The sequence below is a fragment of the Vulpes vulpes genome, chromosome 3, assembly GCF_048418805.1.
Source record: "Vulpes vulpes isolate BD-2025 chromosome 3, VulVul3, whole genome shotgun sequence".
Classification (NCBI taxonomy): domain Eukaryota; kingdom Metazoa; phylum Chordata; class Mammalia; order Carnivora; family Canidae; genus Vulpes; species Vulpes vulpes.
In genome coordinates this window covers 8,885,741-8,907,232 of record NC_132782.1, presented here as the reverse complement: position 1 = coordinate 8,907,232, position 21,492 = coordinate 8,885,741, and the positions used below count along the sequence as shown (strand labels likewise).

The window sequence follows — 21,492 nt, the reverse complement described above, 5'->3', positions numbered from 1 at the left end:
TAAGAAGAAGAGGTGCAAGACAGCTAGGTGGCCCTAGATTAGGTAGAGGAATTGCTTGGGGAAAGGTAGTGGCTGAGAGTTAAATTGCAAATGACAAAGACACGCTCTGTTACTCAGCAGCATGTATCTGGTAGGCTTTGCTAGGTACAGTACGAGACTTGAGCCTTTGGAGGAAAATAGAACGAGCAGCTTTGTTTCTTGTCCTCAAGGAATTTGTAGACTAATCTAATGGGATTATTTGATCCCCTTCATGTCAATGGAATATATTGCTTTCATTTACATAAAAAATACCTAAAAAGCATGTGACTATAGTCAGTGTATTAAAAAATTCACTCTGTGATGTGACATATGTAATATGTGATGACTATATCATGTCACAGAATTTTCATGTTAATTTGTTTCTTTGGCATTAAAGTACTGGAGCTCTATGTCATCCAGTCCTGGAAACAAAACAGAAAAATTTATTGAGACAGTGAGAAAAAGTGAATGTGCGAAACCAGCCAACGCTGATTTTACATGGACTAGGAAACACAATGAGGGTCCAACAACCAGCAGGAAACAGCAATCAACATGACATTGGCTCTTTGGTTGACAGCACTTGGCAGCATCTGCAATGAATGTCCTACAAACAGACATAATGATTCAGGTAAAAGCTGGACAACATTCAGTGACAAATCTTTCCTCAAAGGAAGATCAATGTTTTAGATACATTTAATCTTCTGTGTTTCCACCTTTGGCTAAGATTTTGATTTATCCCTCATTTGATAGTGTTAATTTTAGGCTATATCCCTGAAATAATGCCACCTGATAAAATGTTCTTGCTGCCAAATAGGAAAATGTGCTAAATAAATACAACTAAACATCACTTTGGAAAGGACACATTTTAAGCATGAATTCTAAAATACCCGAAATCAAAGCAGGTACAAAAGGGAAGCTCTAATGAAATGACATGGCTCTTCCAGCAAAAGTAAAGTGAGTTTTTGTTGTATATTTTTAAAGTGAAGAAGAAAATTACTCTTACTAACTTGTGGGTAAAGAGAGAGCCACATAAAGTGCATATTTGATAGTTTTTTTTCTGGCAGCAAGATGTTCCCCCAAAATCCTCTGGCATGTGAATGAAAACTGAAAGGGAAGTCAAACTTTGTCTTATATGGTGAAAAAAAAAAAAAACAGAGTTCTCCAGCAGTTTCTCATAAGTGATAAAACTTCAAATACCTGAGCTGCCTGAGTGGTTCAGTGGTTAAGCATCTGCCTTCAGTTCAGGGCATGATCTCGGGGTCCTGGGATGTTTTCCTTCAGTTTAAGGTGTGATCCCAGGGTACTGGGATCAAGTCCCACATCAGGCTCCCCATAGGGAGTCTGCTTCTCCCTTTGCCTATGTCTCTGCCTCTTTCTCTGTGTCTCTCATGAATAAATAAATAAAATCTTAAAAAAATAAACCTTCAAATACCTAATAGTAAAGAATCAGTCTACTTTGCTGATTATTTTATCAGTGGTTATTTTATACAAAATGAACAAGGGAGAATTCTGGGTTGAGGTTTTCTATTTTTAATTAGGTAACAAAGACAAAGAAGATGTAAATAGATCAGTCTCTACAAAGTTATTGTCTAAGAAGAACTAGGAGAAATTATGATTCAGATGTATGCTGCCCAGGCAGCGTTTCGGGACCTGAGTAGGTGGGTGTAAAATCAGCACTAAGATTTACAAAACTTTAAGGTCAAAAGTCAGGACTAACCTTGTGGAATCCTAGGGCAATGGATAATTCAGAGCATCTCAGATTAATCTGATATAGGGAACAATTATACATCTGTGCAGGGAAAGAGATCACAAAAAGTAGTCTCTTATAGACCTATTATTATTATTATTATTATCATTGTTATTTTTCATTATTATTCCCAAGAATGGCAATTTTATTACTTTTGTTTCCCATTGGATTTTGAGAAACTTAAGGAAAAAGACCATCTTACCGGTTTTTGTAAACCAGTGCCTAGCTGATGTCGTGTACATACTACATGTTAAATATTCACTGAGGAAATGAAATTATAGAACAACTTCAGAATACGATTTCTGAATTGGATGTGCTTAGTCAACACTGTTCAACAAAGATTTCTATGGTGGAAATATTTGGCACTGCCCAATTTGGTAACTGTTACTAAGCACTTGAAATGTTGCTAGTGGAACTGAGGAACTGCATAACTAATTTTACTTAATTTTAAATCATTTAAATGTAAAATTAAGTTAGCCACATGTTGGGCAGTGTGGTGCTACATTTTGCAAAAAGTAAAGAGAATAGAAGGTGTTGGTTTTGTAATTTGCTATTTCAATACTCTTTGACTACCATCTGTCTCCTCTCCCAATGTCTCATATTTCAGATTAATTAAAAATGACCAGTCCTCCTTGTTGACTTACAATGACCAAACATCACTTATCCATCTCATAATTATTGACTCTGTGTCTATAATAGAGCATAATAGAACAAACACTAAGCACATAGACCTGTTGTTTCCTCATCAGTGAGACGGGAATTGTTATACCCATCTGGTAGGTTGTTGAGAGGATTAATGTCAAAATTCTTAGTCTTTATTGCAATGACTGACACATAAGAGAGAGTAAATAGTAGTTACAAAATAATGTGTTAAGTATTGTGAGGGTTTTGAAGGATTAGTGTAGCTGCTAGCCTTTTAGAGTGGTTCCGAAAAATTTCCATTTATTCCATATAAGTACAGATGATTTTTCTGTCCCATATCAATATGTCATTAATCCTAGTCCCTTCATAGAAGGATTACAGGCCCTTCTACCAGGCTCTGCACATTTCTGAGGAAGAGACTCCTTCTTACTTATATCTTCATGCTCTTAGAACCTGATATTTAGTGCTTAGAATGATTACTGAATTTGAAGGACATAAAAATAGTCTTCACTTTACTGCTAACAGAAAACAAGGTAGTTATACAGCAACCAGCAAGAGCAACAAATACAAGATTAGACAAAAGAAAACATCCCATTAACTATAGTAATATTTATCTCACACACAACTCCATCACACAAACACAGGTAAACAAATAATCTAGGGATCTATGGGAAGAAAAGTATCAAATTCATACAAATTGTCATGTATAAAGAAAAATTGAATTAATTAATGTAAAGGCATATCTTATTCCTGGATGGAAGAATAAACATTGTAGAAAAGCATAATCCTTTTTAAAATCAAAGGTTTGTGCAAATTTTTTTGGAAATCTTTGAAAAATAAAAAGATCCCAGGACTCTGAGATCATGACCTGAGCCACCCAGGTACCGTAATTTTATTTCATTTTAAATGATTAGATGATTATCTCAACACTTTATTAAATAATTAATCCTTTCTAAAAAGTTTTAAATGTCATTTATTAAAGCTATGTTCATATTTATTCATAGGTCTTTTTCTGAACTCTGTTCTCTTCCACTGACCTATTTACTCCTCAAACAACCTCCCTGTTTCAATTACTACAGATTTTTTTTCCTATTTTTGACCTCTTTTAGGATAATATTCCTTACTGAAAATTACTTTTCTGAATTCTTTTTTATTTTTAGAATAACTCATCAAGTTCTCTAAATGTAATGTTGACATTTTTATTGGAGTTGTTTTAAATTTATGAGTAATTTGAGGAAAAGTGACATCCTGAGAAACTGAGTCTTTAAAGCCTGGGATTGGATATATTTCTCTAATTCTTAAACTTTTTTTTAGCACCACATACTCAATAAATTTGTAGTTTTCTTCAAATTTTCATCACACATTCCTTTTTCAGTTTATTCTCAAACACTTTATTTTGTTGTTGCTACTGTTACAAATGATATTCTTTTCCCATTAAATTTTCTAATTGGATATTCCTGCTTTATATAAAAGCTATTGAGTTTGGTGAACTTACTATCTTGCTGAATAATTGTGTTACTACCACTTATTTCACCTAAGTCATATGTATTTTCCTCTCAGTTAATCTTATCTGCAAATATTAAAAGCTTTTTCCTCTCCTCTCCAATATTTATACCTTCACTTACTTATCTTTCTTTTTCTTTGAATGAATGAAATCTTCCAGGTATGATATTAATAGTTTTGTCCCAAGTGTTTATTAAAAGGAAGGTTTATAATATTTAACCATTAAGTATTATTTTGTTTGTTATGTTTCATTTTTAAAGATTTATTTATTTATTTGAGGGGAGAGGGGCAGAGGGAGAATAAGAAAGAATCTTTAAGCAGAGTCCATGCTGAGCTGAGTGTGGAGCCCAGAGGGGGCATTGATCTCAGGACCCTGAGATCATCACAACCTGAGCTGAAACCAAGAATTAGAGGCTTAATCCAACTGTACCACCAACGTTTGTTTGTTTCTAATAGATGATCTTTACCGGGGGTAGGGATACCTCCAGCTCCTTTCAAAACCACTCCCTATGCTGGGGTCATTCAGTCAGAGAAAGGGACATTACAATTTTTGCCTGGGAAATAAATGCCTGAAAAATGGGTGGAGCAGGTGGTGGAAAATAGAGATGAAAATTATGCTTGATATTTTTATTTAAAAAAGAACATTTAAAGGAGCATCCTGTTGTTCTAATTATTTTAATTAATTAACATTTTGAAACGCAATTCCTTCCATTTTACATTTCATAAAATGAATAATAATACATTTACATTCTTTTAAAAACCTGTTAGTTTTCTCATTTTCTGTGATGTCAATTTTTTTCCTGCCAGTCGACTATTAATTTTATTCTTTCTGTGATTCATTGTGATTTAGGGTTTTTTTTTGTGTGTGTGTGTAATCCTTTTTTCTAATGCTTCAGGTACTTTTATGGATTTTATACCTATATTTACAAATGTGTATGACATTGGAATGAACACATGTTATTCTGTGATTTTAAAAATAATCTACTTTAGGGGTGCCTGAGTGGCTCAGTCTGTTGAGTGTCCAACCTGGGTTTTGGCTCAGGTCATGACTTCAGGGTTGTAGGGATCAAGCCCCTTGTCAGGCTCTGTGCTCAGCATGGAATCTCCCTTACCCTCTGACCTTTCACCCTCTCCCAGTATCCACACTCAAAAATAATAAATAAAATCTTTAAATAAAAATAAAGGGTTGATGCAGTCACCCCAGTCCAAAATCAATATATAATAAATAGATAAATATAAGCTCTTTTTTCCTTTGCATATTTTATTGTAGAGAATTCAACATCCAAAAAAAAAATCTTGTAAGTTAAAATTAAAAAATAATATTTTATAAATTTATTCCAGCTTCACTCTTAGGAGTTAGATATTAAATCTATCCAATGATAAGAAACAGTTCAAATCAAATTTTCCCCAATTTGTTATGAGAAGTTATTTATTTATTTATTTATTTATTTATTTATTTATTTATTTATTTGACTTTTGTTAGTCTAGCTTCTAAAAGGAGTACATCATTTTTTGACTTCCATCACACACAATTATCACAGGGAGATGTGGTTTGATGGAAAGATACACAGAGACACTGAAAAAAAAATGCAAGTTCCTTCAACTTGCAGAGAAAAAAAAATGTAGCACACAGAGCTAGTAACATAGCGTCACCTGAGGTGGGGAAGTGGGCAAGCTTCCCAGGCTACTATTGATCTGCACCAGAGGAAAATGGAATAAAACCCCGTCAGAACACTTTAAGTGGCAGCCCACAAAATTCAATTGGCTAAAATGCACTTGTTGGAGATAAGTGAAATATCAGGACAGGCCTACTCAGCTGCCAATCCAGTGCTCTTGAGGCCCAGCCATGACACCTCAGTCGGCGTGGTCCAACAGCCATTGGCATCAGTTGGCAGTGGTCTTTCACTCTGGGTGGGATATGGATGGGGATAACTCTAGGTCCTGTGGGGCAGGGGTCTTCAGAATCACAGAAGCCCTTGTGCCAGGAGTATCCCGGTTAGCAGGAATCCCATCTGCAAAATTAGGTTGGCAGAAATGCTTGCAGGTTTCTCACCTAACTCTGTACCTTCTCCCTTCAAGAAAATTGAGACTCTCACCCAGCTCCTCCCCTGATGGGAGACTTCAGCTTTTAAAGATCATTTTCCCATGGGGGCTGTTATCCCTGGCTGACCCAACCTTTAAAGCTGCCTAGAATCTATTACTACACCAATATTTCCAATCTGTGTTTAATCATTTCATTTATTTTGACAATACCCATTATATATATATATTTTAAAAAGTATCTGCATTCAGTGTTTTTATTATCTAATCTTCTCATTCCATTGCCTGAAACAGTTGTATATTCTGGGGAAAACAACAACAACGTCTAATTGCTAAAGCCAAAGTCTTCACCTTTGGCTATGACATTGTATTTTTAAAATTATTTTGTGGCATCTTTGTTTTTTCATGTCTCTTTTTAATGTTCTATCTTGACTTCTCATACTCTTTCCATGTCTTAGTTATAGATGTTCCTGCAGGTGTTGTCCTGAGCACACTTCTTTCCTTCTCTTAATTACATATATTTTCCTGAGTAATCTTGTCTAGGTTTATGCCATCACCCATCGTAGCAATGAATGTAAATCCCAGAATTTTCTTTCTTTTTTTTTTTTTTTTTAAGATTTTATCCATTTATTCATGAGGGACTCACAGAGAGAGGCAGAGACAAAGGCAGAGGGAGAAGCAGGTCCCTATGGGGAGCCTGATATAGGACTCCTTCCCAGGACTCCAGGGATCACAACCTGAGGGATCAGACACTCAACCACAGAGCACTCAACTACAGAGCCACCCGGGCATCCCTAAATCCCAGAACTTTATCTTGAATCTTTATGTCTCTCAAATTCTAGATCCACACATCCTCTGGTTACTACTTGTCCATTTACAGATGGTTCCCTCTAGGGACTTCAGATTCTCTGTCTGGGAAACTTAACTCAGTTTTACACATATCTGAATTCTTACCATTGTTTTGAATGACTTTTCCAGGTGCTGAATCTTATAGTTCCTTGATTGCCTCAATTCCGTTGACCTTCAGATCCATTCCACTTTGGTAATTCACCCCATGACCAACCTTGGATGTTGTCATCAACTGGGTGCTTTCTGCCTTTGGAATCCAAAATAACACCTTATGTTATCTCAGTCAGTACAAATGGTCCAATCCAAAATTCTTCCAGGTTATAATTTAATCTTTCTTGGGTAAACTCAGATTCTAGTATTCTTACCTCTATTATTATTTATAATTCAATGGCCTGTCTTTTAAGAATTCACTCTAAAGGGGGATCCCTGGGTGGCGCAGCGGTTCGGCGCCTGCCTTTGGCCCAGGGCGCGATCCTGGAGACCCGGAATCGAATCCCACGTCGGGCTCCCGGTGCATGGAGCCTGCTTCTCCCTCTGCCTGTGTCTCTGCCTCTCTCTCTCTCTCTCTCTCTCTCTCTCTGTGACTATCATAAATAAATAATAAAAAAATTAAAAAAAAAAAGAATTCACTCTAAACAGTAGTGTGCTGGTAAATGTTTAATAACTAGCTCTGTGAAAAATAAAACCTTTTACATATAACATTTTCTGGTTTCTGTAGCTTTCTGATTTCTGCAAATATTCCCACTATGGCCACTTTCAAGCTACCAACACAATGTCACTGAATGCTGTGTTGGGAAAAGCTGTGCATAATCAGGGGTTGACAGCTTGAAAGAATCATGGTAGCTCCAGCACACCACGCACTGGCTCTAAGCTTGCATTGCGCTTCCTCCTGGCTCATGCCACTTTCTAAACCCCACCAGGCCCTATGTTAATCTTCTCACAGCAAAGACAGTGGGGCGGAAGTGTCATCCACTGACAAATGAGCCCACAGAAATTACAAGTTGGTTATTTCTCTGCTGGTGTCTTACCCGGTCCAGTCTCTGCCGCTGGCTCTGTTACATAACTCTCTTTGCTCTACTGAAGCATCTCAAACATACTTTCCTGTGTCAGTGATCTCTTGAAAGAATAATCACTTAGGAACAGTCACCGGAACTCTTGCATGAGGGTATTTTCCATACTCAGCGGTCCATGGGTGAGATGGGGAAGTTAGTCATGGCCCAACTATCCTCTGTAGGCCCATGGGGGATATTTATATTCCCACCACCTCACTGTACACCATTCAGTCCCTGGCTTTATAGGAATCTCATGCGTGGTGGGGGTACGGGCAGGGAGGGGCTTGCATTTATTGGCTTTTACTTTATTTCAGCTTCTCATGTTGTAATGCCATTTGGCTCCTGACCTTCTCCCACACACACCCCAAGAGAGATGATGACCTTATGTGTTCTGCTGTTCATTGAACCTGAGGTCCAAAATGTATACTGGTTCCACGTTCAGAAATACCTACAGACTGTTGGGAGCAAGTCTCTCTGAGAATAAAGATTTCTTGTAAGGAAAGAGGAATGAGTGTTCCTCATCTCACACAGTGGAAGGAAGGCATGTGGAAAGGATGAAATGAGGCACCAGAAACTAGAGAATCACAAAAACTCTGGCTTGAAGACCCTCTCTCTACTGATGACTAATATTACATCTCTGCCTAGAATGGGGAAGGATAGAACGATCTACTTTCCATAGCATCAGTGACCTATTTTTTTCTTTTCCATGTGATTCCTGTTGGGAATGTTTCAAAAACAGAGGAACCAGGGCACCTGGGTGGTGGCTCAGTTGGTTAAGCGTCAGCCTCCTAATTTTGGCTCAGGTCGTGATCTCAGTCAGGCCTGTGAGATCGAACCCCAAGTCCGGCTCATACACTGGGTATGGAGCCTGCTTAAGATTCTCTCCCTCTCCCTGCAACCTACCCCTTCCTCTCTCTCTCTCTCTCTCTCTCTCTCTCTCTCTAAAAAGGAAACAAAGAAAAAGAAAAGGAGGAAAATGGCCTTTTCTTTCTCCAGTACCACATTTCTTGGAAAACCTTTATGTTATAATGCAAGCACCAATTAAAAGAAAATAAATGTATTTTCTCCTTAATGCCAATATTCTCATGAAGAGATTCTCTTTTTCTCTCTTTCTCATCTATCATCTAAATGTTGGAAGCATAGAGGAATGTGTGTGTACACATTTGCATCTTGAATTTATAAAAACTAATTCATCATTCTTTGTTTTTATGCAATTTGATGCTTTCAATAGAAACTGCAAAGATGACATACATATAATATGTGACTGTCCTAAATTTTATAGTCAGTAAATCAGTCATTCTTTTGCCTCTGAATATCTATTTCTGAATATTAGGTATAAGTCACTATTATGCAAAAGTAAGACAAAAGGAGGAGAAAAGTATATAGTTTCTGCTCTCAAGAATTTTTCTCACTAGAAAAATTTAAGTATTGTTCATGTCAATCACTCAGTTAATCACACGTATCCTAGCAATCAATTCAGTGACATACATTACATCATGGCCAGATTCCCCCAAAGTCTGGGTCAGTGCTGAGCCACCACGAAGTCCTTTGTAATTCCAAGTCAAAGGCATTATAATTTCATAAACAATGAGATCTAAAAATCCCTGGTAGTCTCATATCTTTCAGTTTTGACTTCATTAAAAAATATATAGCCATGAATTTAAATTAATTTCTATACACTATGTATTATCTAAGTATTTATTACTCATAAACAAAATAACATTTTTGTTATCTCATTTTTTTGTTGGGATGAATATTTAGGAATGCAGTTTTTTTAATACTGTATACATGTTAATTTAGTTTCACTATGCCTGAATCTTATATTTTTCATTATTAAACTATGACATTGATAAGTAATGTTTACCTGGGTTACACATGCTATTTCATTCACCATCTCAGCCTATGACACAAGTTACCATATAGAGACAGAAGGACAAATCAGTCACCAATCATGGACTGCCTCCAATAACTGCAGTTACCTGAATCCAAAGCCCTGAGCAAATCTAGATTGCAGTGCACTCTCAATATTCTCAGATGCCAGAAAGATCAAGTTCCCCAGGCTGACTGTCTCTGGCAAAATGTGAGAGAATAGACTTTAATTTCCCCATAGATGTCAAACAATACATATGATTGAGAAGCCTCTTTCAGGACTACGAGGGAATTCACTCCCTAACTCAACAAATATTTTTATTTGAGTGCATTCTATGACCATGGTCTTTCAAGTTGCCACAATGTAGGTACTCAATGGCAATATATTTTAAGAATTATTTTCTTTCATCGGTACCACATAGAGTAAAACAAGCAGGTCACTGCTCAGGTTTTGAAAAAATAATGTAGCATAAAAACTGAATTTCTGCTCACTATTTCTCCTGTATTTTCTGTATTGATAATTGACTTTTCAATTAACTTATCTTCATGTCTACAACTGGCATTGCTATAAAGGCATTGCTAAAGGCTAAGTTAGTAATTCTCATTTTTAAAAAATTCTGTAATTACATGAATCTTTAATAATGATCCATAATGGGTATGGAATGAACTTGTCCATGCAGTGATAGATAGCACCTATTCCTAATGACGATGCTGCCAACCTACAATTCAGAAAAATCAGTAAATTAATTTCAGCTCAGATATTATGACTGAATTTGTTACATCACAGCATCCATTACTCATCAAACTGTATTTAGATTACCATATATCATACATGTCAATCATTTATTTCTTTAGGTAAAAGAAATTTTGGCTCTTTAATCACAACAAACGTATTAGTCTACTTCTTGATGTTCAGAATTCCAGTTTTCTCTCTTTATGTTAACTACTCTTCTTTTCTACCAAATAACAAAATCTTTCATTTTTAACATCTGTTTTACAATTAATATTAATAATTATTTTATGAGACATTGGACATGCATTACAAAGGCTATAAAACTAAGTGTTCATATAGGGCCTTCATTCAAATATGTCAATGCTTTCTGTAGGTGCTCTTTGTCTCTAAATATTTATTATATTAATTAATAAGGTAAGGCTTGTGTTTGCTGACATTTTAGTTTAGTCGTTCCCACAATTGACATTTTGCATATGCAAGTGTAAGTGAAGTGCACGCTATATGGATAATATATTTTTACCGGAAATTGTGTTAAACAACCACATATTGATATAAATTAAAATTCCTTCATATCCATTCTACTCCATTCCACAGCTACACCCAAAATTTAACTGGGATATAACTAGACTGCCCCATAGTCCGGCTCTATGGCAGGATCACATTCAAATGAACTCCACTTGATCAAAAACAACTTTGTTTTTTCAAGTTTCAGATATGTGCTAAGATTCCACAGCAAGAATTTCAGAAACCTCTTTCCTCCAAGTGAGCAAAGACTCTCTTCTCACGTCACACACCATCAGTTTATGCCTTTTTATTTCGGCTCCTACTCCTACCTTTCCTAATAAATTCTTGCCTTTTGTTAGATCTTTTCCTCGTTCCAATGTAAACTATCCAATGTAATCTCAGATCTTTCAGCGCTTTCCACTTATTATCTTAATGCATACCAGAATACTAGAAAGCTAAACAAAAAACCCTGTGTGTTGCGGGGGTGGGGGGACAGTGGTTGGTGAATACTCATATTACTTTTTTTCTGGTTACCCAGTTCTATTGTTTTTAATCATATAATATCTAGAAAGCATCTTTTTCTTTAAAAGGGACTCTTTCTGCCTGTGCTTTGTTTCTGCCTAAAACAGCTGTACATCTAAGGCTCAATTTCCACGAGTTGTCTCACTCCTTGTTGACTCCTACTTGCAGAAGGTGAGAAAATAATAGTGGGCGACCTTTGTTGAATACTTACCAGGCGCCAGGTAAAGTTCAAAAGTGCTTTGCCTGCATTTACCCATTTAATCTTCACAACAACTTTATGAGGCAGGAACTCTTTCTTTATCACAAGGGGTGAAGTAAATTTCCCAAGGTCATAGATTAGCAAGTAACAGAGTCAGGGTTTGAACCCAGGGAGTTACATTGAAGAGTTACATATTTAATCACCATACTGCTTAAAACTCTCTGAAACTCACTTTGGTACAATGGAGTGAAGGAATCATTATACAACTCACAGTGGGATTACAGAGGTTAGGAAAGAAGCTTTAGAAACTGATAACAGAGTTGACAAGGTTGTCGTATAAGGTTTTATTGAAAATGATTACAGTTCCTCATTCTGGGAAGATGTATGTGATAACAATCCATAAAATCACAGATAATATGGCTAAAATAAATAAGGACTTCTCTAATTAATTTTGGAATATCAGAATTCAAACACGTTCCTGGAAATTCAGAGGTAAGAGTGTGTAAGTAAAAGGGAATTGCACAGTAGCAAATAATAAGCCAAGTTTTATACTATGCATTTATAGGCATTTTTCAAATGGGGAAAACTTAATATGGGTTAAGGATTCAACTCATGATTTCTGTGATCCTACAGTCATCACTTCTAATCTATGTGTTATCCTGCCTCTCAAAGACTCTCCAAATTGTTGGGTCAAAAGTAAATGATATTAACGAACAGAGTTTAATCTAGGTGCATTCACTGTTCAAGTAATTTTATAAATGTTAGCTCATTTAACATTTATTACAACCTCACAGGTAGTATTATCTCTATTTTATAGGAAACTGAGATACAGAGATTGTGTAATTTGCTCAAGGTCCTATGACTGATTCATAAATCTAGGTTTTGAAACTAAGTAGTCTTGCTCTGGAATCCATGTTCTTAACCTCCACACTAAACCAGGGTAAGAAGAATTTTAATATAGTTTGCCCACAGTTAATTAATAGGCCACATATAACAAAAACAGCTCTGGAGTCAGATTAGTTTATTTTTGTCCAATATAACAGATCCTTTAACAAGAAAATGTATAATGTAAATCTTTCTCCGGTATAAATTTTCATCATTATTTTAAACTACATGAAATTGCTAACATTTAAAAAAATAGACTAACAAAAATGGCAACAAAAGAGGTTGTAATATGCAATCTCTCTACGAAAATGATTTAGTGGGCAACTTGGGTGGCTCAGTGATTTAGCGCCTGCCTTCAGCCCAGGGATTGATCCTGGAGACCCAGGATCGAGTCCCACATCAGGCTCCCTGCATGGAGCCTGCTCCTCCTTCTGCCTGTGTCTCTGATGAATAAATAATTAAATAATTAAATGATTTTTTTTAAAAAAGAAATGATTTAGTGAAATACAAACATTTGAGAAAATTCAATGTAGTAAGCTCTAAAAGAGCTAATATTTGCTCATCTAAAAGATTCTAATATTTGCTTAAAAAATCTAGATCTAAGAAGACCTCTTCAATGTATATTAGGTTATTGTTACGGAGAAATCACCATGCCCTAGTACAATCACTTCTTATCAAAAACAGAATACAAAGCAAGATATTCCAGGAAGTTTTCACAAACTGCCTTCCGATTTACAACATGAAGGAAGTTTCCAAGCACAAAAACTCTAACCATATTATGTATTCTACTTATATCAGTCATAAATAATGGAGGAATTTCTCTGAAGAAGTTTGCTTGCTCTTTTCCATCTTTGGACTATTATTTTTCACCAATGATTAGAATCAGGATAAAAACATGAAATGCTTTTCTAATGTTGTTTCCCTTTGCTGAACAGAAACCCATGGAACAAAAAATATTCAAGAGATACAATGTATGAGAGGCAGAGCCTAGATTCAATGCACAAATTCTGTATCAGCTCTCCGTTTCTTAATCACATCCCTGATAATTTTTGATTCTCTGGGCATCTGTGATCAATATTTTATTCTTAAGAGATCTATGACCAGGTTTTGTGACCCATTACAACTGGGCTTTCAGTGGCACATACATAAATATAAACTGAAGAATTTACTATCGCATTCCAGAAGTCTAGACATTAAAAGACAAATTTCAGACCTACCAGAAACCTGAGAGGTCAATCCTGTCTTTCACCCCATTCCCAATAAAGAATGAAACTGAAACCAAAGGAAGCACCGAAGTCTCTTTTGGCACCAAATACAAAGGGATTTAATAATGAATATTCTGTGTTAAGAGTAAACTAATTTAACCTCATTTGACATCCTCCAGCTTTGAAGGACCTGCTTGATGAGACTTATTATTGTCTTGCAATAAAAGAATCACCAATATAGCTATGTTAGAGCCAAACAAACCAAAATCTGTTCTGTACACTCCATTGTGATCAGGAAACTGAGTGTCACCCCGTGAAGGGATGGTACTGACCCACTTTTGATTGTTTTACATGAATGCGGAGCTGATCGCTTTCATCAGCATGACACAACTCCTGTGAGCAGCCGACACAGGAGTGTTGTATATTTGATAACTGTGCGTGAGAATGGCAGTTAATTTCTTTAGGAGTTTAATTTAAGCCTTTCTGCAGTTTCTAAAAGTAAGTGGGAGAATGAATAGAACAGAATGTTCTCATTTTGCCGAAATAGAATAGCAAACTATATATCAAGAGAGAAATTAGACTGAATATTCTTTAAAAAGACATGAGAAGTGGCAAGAGGAAAATACCCTTTAATAGCAACTTTATCTTTTGGTATTTTGGTGACTTTTCTCATAAAAGAAATATTTGTGCTATGCATGTAACTGATGAGGATTCAGAGGATAATGCAAACTGATTCTTCAACATATGTAACTAAATAACCAAATTCTATTTTGCTAAAACAAAAGATAATGGCTACTTTGTATACTCAACAACCTCTTATGTAAAAAGGGGTTTTAGGGGCGCCTGAGTGGCTCAGATAGTTAAGCACCTGTCTTTGGCTCAGGTTATGATTCAGGGGTCCTGGGACCGAGTCCCCCTGGCGAGTCCCTGCTCAGCAGAGAGTCTGCTTCTCCCTCCCTTGCTCATACTTTCTCTTTTTCTCTCCCCTACTCATACTTCTCTCACCCTTTCTCAAATAAATAAACAAAATCTCTAAAAAAACAAAAAATAAATAAATAAAAGGGTGTTTTACATAAGACTTTAGCCTCTGGAGAAATTTAACCAGCTAATAAATTTTAAAATTTAAATTTAAGCAAAATTTAATCTTTTTTTTCTATCTATATGCCCACTGGCACTGAGTAGGTACTGAATACATACTTCCTGGGTTGAAGTCTGTGATTTAAATACATTTTGTAGATGTTAATTCTGTGTGGTTTTACAGAGCCACACAGTTAAAAGCATGCAATTAATTGTCAAGACAAATCTAGCACAAATTATTTTCATAGTCCGAGAAAAGCATATATAGGAGGACAGTAACTACGAAAGGTTCCAGCCTTCTTCCCCACTTTGGAAAACAAATTGAGATAAATTCATAAGTTTCTGAATGTGTTGGACCAAAAGGAGCAGCTTCAGTTGAGAGGAGTGTCTGTGGGCTCTGGGTCTTCATGAACTGGAAGATTATTATTTTTTTTTTAATTTGTTTTGAACTGGAAGATTATTGCCAGCAGGGGCATGCATTTAGGTTCCCAGATGCTATGGATCATCCTTGCATATTATCTGACTTTAGTGACGATTTTTACCCAGGATTTGAAGCACAGGAAAAACAAGAAATCACAAAATAAAATTATAGAATTGCCTTTGCAGAAGCTACAAGTTTCAAAATTAATAATTTCCCATAGGAGTAAGTTAAAAAATTGCCTAACCAGAACAATACACACATAGAAATATGTGTGAAATGGAAGATAGGATGGGATGAGTTAATCGGTGGAGGCATTTGGAAATCAGGGAAGGATGTTTAGGTCATTTCTGTAACCGTATGTTCCAAATGACAGGGGCATTCCAGTTTATGCCTTTTGTTCCAGCATGATATCCAGTTTGAATAATACATTATGTACTATGCTGAGTATTAGCAATTTCTTGTATATGATCGAGCAAAGGAATTACGTGACAGAGGCTCTATGACAGGAAGATTATTTTATGATTTCCCGGCATCTGGAGTGAAGGCAGGCAGGAAAAACTGTGAGAGGCCTTTCCATTTATATAAACACGAAGTGACTAATGAGTAGGATACGAATAACGAGGGGGAGCCATAAGACCTCAAAGAAGGGTAATTGATAGAATTTTTAAATGATTTAAAATAAAATATGATGGATAAAGGGTCTCAAAAGTAGACATCAGTTGTAAATTTAGGGAACTTGGAAATGGCATTGTCAATAACAGGGAAGAAATATTGGAAGAAAAATATTTTAAAGTTAAAATAGGAGCCCACTATCTAAAAGTATACTCAAGGGTCAAAAAGGCAAGGTAAGAAAGTTGTGTCATCTCATAATAATTGTAGAAACAGGAAATGAACATGTGAAAGCATCAGCTTTTAGGTGATTTTGCATGGATCTTAATGTTTCTGGACCAAGTTGATGTTTAAGTTACAGAAGGGACCTTAGAGATCTTGGAATACACATCTTCATTGAAAGTTTCTAGCATGGAGTCCAATATCCATACCTCTCTCTCTCATATATATATATATGGATATCCATATATCCTATCCATATATATATATGGATATATATCCCTATCCATATCCATATATATATCCCTCTCTCATGTATAAATATACACATATATACATATATACACATAGATATATATACACACATATATACATATATATATCTCATGTATATGCATATATATGTATATATATATATACACACACACACAGATCTCTATAGATATAGATGCAGATATACACATCAACAACCTGTAAAGCAGTAGATCTGGAGAATGACTCTAGGTCTCCCAGTACTTTGTACTCAGCTCTTCATTGAACAAATTGTGGTAAAATCTTACAAAGTTTAAAGGTTAATCAGTATCACACTCGATTTAGATATTTTTATGTAAATTCTTTATGCTCTCTTAAAAATAGGATATAAAGATAAATTAAAGCTGAATAGTAGATAATGACAAGTTAGATTGCCAACTTATATGTTCTGCAACAGATTTCTGGGACAAGGTAAGTATAATTACTGTGAATGAAGCATCTTCTGAGATCTGGAGATTAATTTGCAATTGTCAACAAAGTCTTTGGTTGTCAGCAAATACTTAAGAGAAAAAGAGAATTATTTCATCAATGATAGGAATGTATATTGGCTTATCTATAAAAAAGGATCCCTTTGGGGGAAGGACATAATTGTCTTCTAGTTTGTTTTCAGGTTGTGCCATCTCAGGCAAAACATTAATAGATCAGCTGTCATCCAGCATTGATTTTGGAGGGTTTTTTAGAGGAAGACTAGGAGATTGTTTGTTTGTTTGTAGGAATCGAGTGCCCTAGAGCAAAGGTTTAATTCTGTTGTTGTACCATCTTAGGGAGAATTATAAAAAATAATTAATGATTATTTATAATTAATTTCCTTCAAATAACTTTTCAGTATTACTTTTGTTCTTTTGTTCTGACTGCCCGTAAGATATACCTAGTTAACAAGATTCTGATTTTTTCTCTTCATTTTGTTCTTTATCTCTCAGCAATATCATTTCAGGCCTTCTTATTTTTTTGGGACATACCTTAATAAAGCAGACTATATCATATTTATTAAGGAAGATACTTTTTTTTCTTAAATAATAGCTTTGTACTTTCCAAGGCTAGTGACTAACTAGTCTACCACAACAGCTCTGAACACACAATAAATAATTGGTGAAGAAAAATTGAATGAATGAATAAATGAATAGGTAGACAGATGAGGTATACATTCAGCAAAAACTGGCCAAGACTATAATATCCTGAAGGACAGAAACTTTTTCTTTTTCATCTCTGTATCCCAACGGTGCCTAGAAGAGAGATGCACCCATGCCAGAATTTTAATAAATGTTTACTGAAGGAATGAATCAAATCCTGTGAGAGTGAACATGCCAAAGAATGATAGTTAACTGTCTGGTCTAATGCCTCCTAAGCTGACGACTCTACTCTTTTGCATCTCCATTTATTTATTTATTATCTATCTATCTATCTATCTATCTATCTATCTATCTATCTATCTATCATCTATCTATATATCTATCATCTATCTATATCTATCTATCATTTGATTTATTTATAAGATTGATTTATTTAAAAGATTTATTTATGTATTTATTCATGAGAGACACAGAGACAGAGAGGCAGAGACACAGGCAGAGGGAGAAGCAGAATCCATGCAGGGAGCTCCATGTGGGACTCGATCCGGGGTCTCCAGGGTCACGCCCTGGGCCGAGGGCAGGCGCTAACTGCTGAGCCACCCAGGGATCGCTGCATCTCCATTTAATCACCATATATGATAATGTGACAAAATCAGCTTGTTGTCTTGGACAGCTTTCCACACCTCTTCTGGTGCCCAAAGAGGAGATTCTGAGACATTTATTAAGCTACTTCAGTTAAAGAGAATATTCAGTTGATACAGTAACATTTGCCACCATGAACTCATAGATTCTTACAGATCACAAGTCATGAAAATTGAATCACAAAAGAATTTCTAAACCAAATGTGGCAGTTTATAAAAGACTACAATTTGAAAAGTTAGATTATTTCATCTTTTCAAAGTAAAATTGGATATATGTAGTTTTATTTCCAAATCTATTCTTGAGGGTTTTTTTTTTAAACTAATGATATCTTTGTATACATTTAAACTAAAATATTGTGTAAGCTTGTACCTGTGTGTATCTGTGTGTGTGAGTTGGTGCACACACCTGTCCTCTAAAATGACCTGTAAAATTATAGCTTTCATAATTAACTTATTTAATGACGTTGTGGGATCTATGTCATAAAACTCAATATTAGGGACTTAGGGGACGATAAAGTTTTCCTTGACCCTTTTAGGGCTCTCATAACTAGACTGACAAAGAAAGATTAACAGCATACAAATTTATTCAGTATAGTTTTTACCTGATATTCCTCATAAGGAAATGAAGACCAGAAGAAATAGCTAAATCTGAGTGTTTTTATGCTAAGTTTAATGAATAGGGTAAAGATGTGATAGGAAAAGGGTGTAAGTTAATGTAGTAAACTGGGGGAGACTTCACAAGTCCTGTTTGTTTAGATTCCTTTCTGTGTTCCTTTTGTTTTCAAAGATAAGGACGCTCCTTCCTCACAGGTATAGAGAGGGCACCTCTCATATGACAGTTTTATGACTTGCTTCAGGGAAAGTTCAGGAAGTTCTTACTACACATTCCTCAAATTATTTTGGCTTGAAATATTCAATATGCCAAGATCCCATGTTTTGGGGTGGGTTGCCCTGAATCTCATCAGGGATTAGAGGAAATTCTTTGGTTTTATCTTTGCTAGTCATAGAGTTTCCAAAGCAACTGAACAACTCTCATTTACAAAATGCAGCAGCCTGAGACTAAATAATTGGGGAAAGAGGTAGATAAATCTCTTGTAGCTGCAATAATTTATGAATATGTGGCTTTATAATCGCTTTACTATTATTATGCAGCATTTACTTATAAAAATATAATCAATTTTTTCCCTTCATTATCCTGCTTGATAGGATAAATTAATAACGTCCATTTTATTTACTAAAGCTTGGTTTAACTGGAAATATTATCATTGTTTTTTCTTTCTTTTTTTATTAGTTGCAAAAATAAACATAAATGTTAAAAAAAACCTCCCTAGATTTTGTGCTTGTGATATCAGAATTAAGATTTATATAAGAACTTTAAGAGAAAAAAATTAGGAAAAATATACGAAATGGATATCATTTTAATAAAAGCAGATTTTTCTCCTTATATGTAAATTGGATTTTATAGTCATTTTATAGATTTTATTTAGAACTAATTCACATTAAATTTCATAAAATTTTAACTTTTTTGTGCATGAATAACTCATTTAAAGAAAAAAAATTTTTAAGACTTTAAAATAGTCACTACACCCAACATGGGACTCCACCTTACAACTCTGAGATTAAGAGTCACATGCTCTCCCCTCCTGATTGAGCACCCCTGTCTTCAGCGTCCCCATGAATAACCCCTTTAACCCATCAGAAATGTTAGGCTAATTTTGTTTGCCACAAGTGTTCTCCAGACAATTTCTGTACGTCGGATTTGAGACCACCATTAATACTCTTGAGAATCCTAACTCCAGCTCAACTTCATGTGTTTGATTTTGGTTTTGCACGTTCCTCAGTCTTGCATTTCCTTCCTCTATCATCAGACCCAGTTGAACTGCTGTTGGAGGCTGAATGCTTTGGTTTTTCTAAATTCTTAAGGATAAGACATCAGCCTCTACCATGCTTCCTCCCCATCCCGGCTTCTCCACTCTCTGCACTGACTCGTTGGCTCGCACATCCACTGCTCCCCACCTTAAACCTCACCCTCCAGGACCATGACTTCTGTGCAGAGCCTGTGAAGCACATTTACAAAAATGAAAAGACCAGAATCGTGTATATGTAAACTGAAGCCACACTGCAGGCACAGACGATTACTGAATCTTCCTCTTTAGAATGAATCTCTACACTATGAGGCAGGAAAGTAAGTGGTATTTTGAGAGGAAAAAACAAATGCCCATTTTTAAAATTTGAAATATTTTTTTCTTGTAATATAAATGATACAAATGTTGTTTTCTATCACTATAGATTTTCCTCATGTCAAAGAAAAACCCCAGGACAGGCGTCCTCTCTAAAGACCTTTCCAGAATTTGCATTTCTGTATGGCTTCCTTTTCATCCTGCCACCTACCCCCCCCCCCGCTTTTTTTTTTTTGGTGGAGAGAAGGTGAGGCTGAGGTCATGGACAAATCCTATATAAGGACAAAAAGGCCAGGAAAATTGATGATATAATAGGAACGCTGGGAGGGAATTTAAACATCATACCATCTGATTTGCTCATTTTACTGATGAAGAAACTGAGACCTGGGAAGTTAAAAGTTATACTTGATCAAAGTTATACAACTTGTTGGTGATACATGAGGACAATAGTGCAAGGAGTACTTTTAAAAGATAGATTATTTATTTATTATTTATTTATTTATTTAGTTAGTTAGTTAGTTAGTTAGTTAGTTATTCATTTATAGCACATGAGCAGGGGTGAGGCGGAGGGAAAAGGAGGGAGAGAATCCCAAGCAGATTCCACATTGTTCTGCCTGGTATTCCTTTCTTTCCTTCTTTTCTTTTTTTCTTTCTTTCTTTCTTTCTTTCTTTCTTTCTTTCTTTCTTTCTTTCTTTTCTTTTCTTTCTTTCTTCTTTCTTTCTTTCTTTCTTTCTTTCTTTCTTCTTTCTTTCTTTCTTTCTTTCTTTCTTTCTTTCTTTCTTTCTTTTTTAAAGATTTATTGATTTGTTAGAGAAAGTAAGGGGAAAGGGCAGAGGGAGAGAAGAACAAATGGACTCCCCACTGAGCACAGAGGCACCCCAGTAATACAACTTTTCTAAAGTCCAGATTACTTCTCTTCCCCACCAGATGTGACATATCATTTTGTGATTATTTTTTTCACTTATAAGATTCAGCATTCCCCTGCGGCACCTGAGTGGCTCAGTGTAGAGCACCTGCCTTTGGCTCAGGGGGTGATCCCAGAATCCTGGGATTGAGTCCCACGTTGGGCTCCCTGCATGGAGCCTGCTTCTCCCTCTACCTGTGTCTCTGCCTCTCTCTCTCCTTCTCTGCATCTCTCATGAATAAATAAATAAAATCTTAAAAAAAAATTCAGCATTCCCAAATCTTGTCCCC

General features: G+C 35.7%; 1 protein-coding gene and 1 long non-coding RNA gene across 5 annotated transcripts in view; one reads left to right on the top strand and one right to left on the bottom strand.

Moving 5' to 3' along the window:
• LOC112916464 (uncharacterized) overlaps nucleotides 1-11,779 on the bottom strand; it is a 39,952-nt gene extending 28,173 nt beyond the window's left edge. The window contains exons 1-2 of the long non-coding RNA XR_003234311.2: nucleotides 11,691-11,779; nucleotides 6,905-7,046 (exon numbers count right to left, since the gene is read on the bottom strand). This is a non-coding gene — a long non-coding RNA (uncharacterized lncRNA). The remainder of the gene's footprint in view (nucleotides 1-6,904; nucleotides 7,047-11,690) is intronic.
• KCNH7 (potassium voltage-gated channel subfamily H member 7) overlaps nucleotides 1-21,492 on the top strand; it is a 471,528-nt gene that overhangs the window by 209,302 nt on the left and 240,734 nt on the right. The gene's annotated exons all lie outside the window — the stretch shown is intronic.